This window comes from Staurois parvus, unplaced genomic scaffold (assembly GCF_062004578.1).
Source record: "Staurois parvus isolate SC_StPar_1 unplaced genomic scaffold, SC_StPar_1.0 ptg001598c, whole genome shotgun sequence".
Classification (NCBI taxonomy): domain Eukaryota; kingdom Metazoa; phylum Chordata; class Amphibia; order Anura; family Ranidae; genus Staurois; species Staurois parvus.
This window is the reverse complement of record NW_028319394.1, coordinates 339379-345378: the sequence shown is the minus strand read 5'-3', so window position 1 is coordinate 345378 and position 6000 is coordinate 339379. Positions and strand designations below refer to the sequence as shown.

The 6000-nt window shown below is 47.3% G+C and overlaps 1 long non-coding RNA gene across 1 annotated transcript in view; it reads left to right on the top strand.

Moving 5' to 3' along the window:
• Positions 1-2847: 2847 nt before the first annotated feature.
• The window catches only part of LOC149435146 (uncharacterized), a 41485-nt gene continuing 38332 nt past the window's right edge, over positions 2848-6000 (top strand). The window contains exon 1 of the long non-coding RNA XR_016308547.1: positions 2848-2949. This is a non-coding gene — a long non-coding RNA (uncharacterized LOC149435146). The remainder of the gene's footprint in view (positions 2950-6000) is intronic.

Here is a 6000-nt window from a genome sequence, read left to right as displayed (position 1 = left end):
CCTAGTTTTCCCCCCAGCCCGCGCCCCCCCCCCCCGACCTCTCCATCACGACCAACAACACCACCATCAGCCCCACCCCGCAAGCCAGAGTACTTGGTGTCATTCTAGACTCCAATCTGTCTTTCCAGCCCCAGATCCAATCGCTGACAAATTCATGCAGACTCCACCTCCACAACATCTCCAAAATACGCACATTCCTAACTCCAGAAACTACAAAGCAACGCGTTCACTCCCTTATCATATAACGACTTGACTACTGTAACTCCCTCCTTGTCGGCTTACCCCAACACAGGCTAACCCTGCTTCAGTCTACTCTGAATTCTGCGGCCAGACTCATCCACCTTACTAACTGCTCCGTATCTGCCACCCCCCTCTGCCAATCCCTCAACTGGCTTCCGATTGCCCAACGCATAACACTCAAAATACTAACACTGATGTACAAAGCTGTTCATAACACTGCCCCAAACTACATCACCGACCTGATATCCATCTACCACCCAAATCGCACTCTCCGCTCCTCACAAGACCTCCTACTCTCTAGTTCCCTGGTCTCCTCCTGCCATGCCCGCCTCCAGGGCTTCTCCCATCCTCTGGAACTCACTACCCCAATCCATCAGACTGTCACCTACCCTCCTCACCTTTAGGCGCACCCTGAAAACCCATCTCTTCAGAGAAGCCTACCCCGCCCTCACCTAACTGCTGATCTCCTCCGCTCCCCCCACCACTCCATCCCCCACTGCTATTTCCTCCTGTACCACTCTCCCCTCCCTCCTAGATTGTAAGCTCCAAGGAGCAGGGCCCTCGAACCCCTCATGTATTTTATTGTATTGTTACTGTATTGTCTCATGTATTGTCTCCCATTGTAATGTACAGCGCTGAGCAAACTGTTGGCGCTATATAAATACAGTATTATAATAATATTTAGACTACTACAATAAAGAACATATTTTAAAATATATAATACTAATAATAATATTCAACAACTATATTTTTTTTTGTTTTTTTTTGTTTTTTTTTTAAATTTTTTTGTTTTTTTGGGTTTTTTTTTAAAGCATTAAATACTATAACTTCTACAAGACAGGAAAACTCTTAAAATATATAATACAATAAATACATCTAAGCTGATAATATTAATAATAGATCTCTATAATACCATTCTCCTCATCGATCACGTAGTCGATTCCATTGTCATCTAGAAACTCTCTCATACGGTTGAAATCCTGGTTCCCTCGCACGATAGGAATGTTCGCCCGGCACATGGGACAGGTAGCACTCTGTTCAACCCATTGTTGGAGGCAGCGGTTGTGGAATTGGTGATCGCAGGGTAGGGTAGTATTGGCGTCTCCATCTTCACAATCTGCTAAACAAATGGTACAGATTACCTGCTCCTCGCCGCGAGGCTCCATGGCCGGTGCTCCCTGTGGCTCCATGGCTGGTGCACCCTGTGGCTCCATGGCTGGTGCACCCTGTGGCTCCATGGCCAGAGCTCCCTGTGGCTCCATGGCCAGAGCTCCCTGTGGCTCCATGGCCAGAGCTCCCTGTGGCTCCATGGCCGGTGCTCCCTGTGGCTCTGGGTGGTGCTCAGCAGCCCTGTTGCGGTCTCTTGGAGATCGGCTTCGGCTGATGGCGGCGTCCTCCCTTCTCTGCCGATGTTGCGCTCTGGACCTCGTCCGATGAGCTATGGGAGACTCTCCGCCCTCCTGACGTGATGGCCTTCCACGAGATGGACGTCGTGAAGATCTCGGCATCCTGGTAGTAATTGATGCCGGAGTACCTGAAAACAGCTTAAATATATCTAATATTAAGTAGAAAAGGTACAATTTCTGGGGAAATTGTGTTCTTGCCTGCAGCAGTAGTCTACAAGTGCAGTGGGCGGAGTAGCATTTGTCACTCTGCTGGCTGCTCACACACCTGGGTTCCTATGGCAACTCACTCTACAGCAAGGGCAGAGGAGTGGGCGGAGCCTCTGTTGACACAGCTGGGTTGCTATGGCAACTCACTCTGAGAGGCATTTTTATATACACACTGCTCCAACTTGCCAACTTCACTGGCGATTGCCATCTTCAAACACTTGTAGTTTTAAAAGTATAAATGCTACCGTGAAAAGGGTTATATTGTTAGAATCACAAGAACCAGACCTAAATTTTGATGTATAGTATGTGTCTGAAATATTAAAAATGAATGCACAGTCGCAGTTTAAAAATGTCCCTTAAAATTTCAGGTGACTGTGAGTGAAGTTTCAATGAAAGTCAATGGGAGGGGTGAGTTGCAAACAAATGGTCATATTGTGAAAACTATCAGGACTATGGCTTAGCCGTGAACATTTTTAGTGACAGCAGGGTTAGCTGAACGTTTTGATATAAGATATGTGTAGGTGGGCTTGAAAATGACATAGTGATGGCAGTTTACAAATCATGTTCTGATTTTTCCTTCCACACTGTAGCTTTGTCATTTCTCACTCTAGTTGCACCATTCATTCCTATGGGAAAATTTCACCACAAAAACCGCGATATTTCGTGAACGATTCGGCGAAACGTTCCACAAAGTAATAGCAATCCGATCGGGAACAATCCGCACGTTTTGATATATTACTTGTCTTTGTAGTGTAAAAACTGTGGGAGGAGTTAGCGTGGCAAATTTGGCTATAAGAATAAGAATATATTTGTGAGATAACAATAAGTGATCTTTGCAAGAACACTGAATTACACAGGATTGGGGCCATTCAATGGTTATTATTGAGTTCTGCCACAAGATGGCATTCTCAGGTGTAATACCGCTCCTCGCCATAGATGTCTCCCTTCCCAGTCGGCTCTATACAGAGAAAACGGCGGCCATCTTTAGCTATGTAAAGTCTATGGGAGGCGGAGGAGAGGAGCAGCTGAGAGGGGAACAGGAAAGGAACGGCCGGGGTGGGGATGATGGCCTCCCGGGGGGAGCTGAGCTGAGCAGGTGAGGAGGACAGAGGGCAGGAGAGCTGGGTAGGTGGATGGAGGAGGCCGGGGGGCTTTGTGGAGAAGGCTGGGGGGATTGTCTGTATAAAAAGGCTGATAGGAGGTCATGTCTGGAGAAGGTGGGGGAATAAGAGGCACAGATATAGCTGGGGCTCCCCAACCTGCCCCCCAGCGTCCCCCCCACCTGCCTCCTCAGCATCTCCCCAATTTCCCCCTCAGCGTTATCCCCCCCGCCCCATTCAGCTTTATCCCCCCCACACCCTCAGCTTTATCCCCCCCCAGCTTTATCCCCCCACACCCTCAGCTTTATCCCCCCCCCTCCACACCCTCTGGGTTATCCCCCCCGCACCCACTTAGCTTTATCCCCCCCGCACCCACTTAGCTTTATCCCCCCCTCCGCCCACTTAGCGTTCTTCCCCCCTGCCCCCTTAGCGTTTCCCCCCCCCCCCACCTTTTCCCCCCCCCCACCTTTTCCCCCAGTTTCCCCCCCCCAGCCCAGTGTTTCCCTCCACCTGCCTCCCCCAGTTTTCCCCCAGAACACTGGGGAGGCAGACTGTGGCTGACCCCCCCCAGGCCTGCACAGGGTACAGCTCACTGAAATCAAAATAAAAGAAAAACAAAACTGTGTGACTGGCCCCCAAGTTGTGGCCAACAATGCCCTGAGTGTCCGAGTTCTCCAGTCCTCCCACTTCTTCCACAAGTCTTTCAGTGCCGCATTCCTGGGCCGTCCTGGTGTCATCCGGCCCTCAGAGTGTAACCAGTCCTCACCCAGGGTGCGTTTTTTTAGGTCATGTGGCAGAAATGTGCTGGTTGTTAAGAAGTGGCCGCCCACCGGCATCCTTCACAGCCAATCAATAGCTGCTAGTTAAAGGATAAGTTCACTTTTTATGAATAAAAGCACTTTTTTTTTAAAATTTTCTGGTGGAAAAAAAATGTGCACTTATTTATTTGTTTCAGGAGCCTGTAAAGCTTTGTACCAGCAATCAGCAGATGGCTGATTGCTGGTACTCAGCAATCACAGAGATCACCAGATGCGCGCTGCTGGGGGCACGCGGGAGGGCGCGTTCTAGGAGGATGTCGTATGACGCCCTCCCAGAACTGGACAACTGCGCTGTAGCCTTTATTCGGCTATAGGCTGGTTGTCAAATGGTTAAGAAGCCAGTACCTGATGACGTCCTTAACAACCAGCTATTCACCAATATGCTTTGCAATGCAACACATTTAACACACACCACAAAACGCACAGCAACCGTGGTATAAACGTGTGAAATATGTGTTTTTGCCGCAAGTCAGTGTGAAAGTAGCCTAAGTGATGACACAGCCCCTGTGATGTTGCTTGTCACATGGTGTTTCGGGAAGTAAACAGAGGAAGGCTTGTGAGAGTGAGAACCTATACTATAGATCTGTGATCATGTCATTAGAGCAAAGGTGTCTTCACATCGCAGCATTTTAGGATACTGAGAATATTCGTTAGAATGCACACGTGCCAGAGGTGTCCCCAGGAAGGTAAACATCAGTATTGTATTAACCTCTTCCCGTCCACCCTATAGCAGAAGTACTGCTACAAGGCGGCACGGGTGCACAAAATCACGTGTATATACCTGATTTTGCATTTCCAGGTAGGGGGCGCCCATGTGCCCTACCCGCGTCACCATTCGCGGCTGCAGCTATCAGTCACCGGGTCCCAGTCGGTGTTTACTCATCGGCACCCGGTGATTGCCGAACATCTCCGACAGTGAAGGGGGGGGGGGGGGAATGGTTTGTAAACAAAACAGTTCTCTCCCCTGTCAGCTCCTGCCCACTGCTTTGCATGGCTGTGCAGAGCACTAACACACAGCCCCATAGTAACACAGAACACAGGTTAACCCTTTAATTGCCCCACATGTTAACCCCTTCCTCCCAGCTGCCATTAGTACAGTGTCAGTGGTTTTTATTAGCACTGATCACTGTATTGGTGTTCTTAGGGATGTCAGTGAAAACAGGTCAGTTCCACCCAGTGTCAGAATGCCCACTGCAGTCCCGCTATAAGTTACTGATCGCCGTCATTACTAGTAAAAAACAAAAAAAAAAAAACCCAGTATATATACCGCCATTTGTAAACACTATAAATTTCACGTAAGCCAATTAATTTACACATATTGGGATTTTTTTATAGCAAAGACATGGAGCAGAACACATTTTGGCTTAAATTTGTGATGAAATGTGATTTTTAAAAAATTTTTACTGGACATGTCTAAATGTCTAATAGCAAAAAGTCAAAAATATTGGTTTTTTTTTTCAAAATCGTCACTTTTTTTTTTTTTATTGTGCAAAAAATAAAAATGCATAGGCAATCAAATACCACCGTATCATTGACCAGCCGTAATGCAAAACAATGGCCTGCTCAGGAAGGGGGTTAAATCCTCTGGAGGGCAAGTGGTTAAAGGTTAATTCACCTTTTGTAACATGTTACCCCCATATTCAGAGTGTAACATGTTATGAAAGCACTGGCCCCCGCTCCCTGCAGATCACCAGCTTTGTCAGCTAGTGAGCGATCTTCTCCCCGATAGCTGTCAAATGTTTAAAAAATGTGGCCGTGCGGGGCTCCATTTGCCTGGTCACATCACTCCTCTGTGAATGAGAAACTACTAGTCCCGACAGACTTAGCGGCTGTCAGTTTGTAGTTCTCAATGAACTACCACGGCACTGTGGAGCACTGGGATAGTTCATTCAGTCTTTCTGTCAGTATATCTGCTTGCTTGTACATCCTGTATGGGGTGAGCAGATGTACTGACAGATCTGCAGGAGACCTGCATGGCATCAGTGATCTGCCTATCGCTGGTGCAATGCTTTCCAGGCTTCGGCAGCAAAAAATAATGCACATTTTTTTACCTGCATATAAAATGTGCATTTTTTTTTTTTTTTTATCAAAAGGTGAACTTACCCGTGAACTAAAGGGCTTTGGAAGGTGAGAATACCGGCAGCAAGTATTATGGAGTATTTTAATTCTTGGGATTAGAAAGCCTTAATGTATAACTAAAGGAAAAACTTTTTTTTTTTTTTTTTGGGG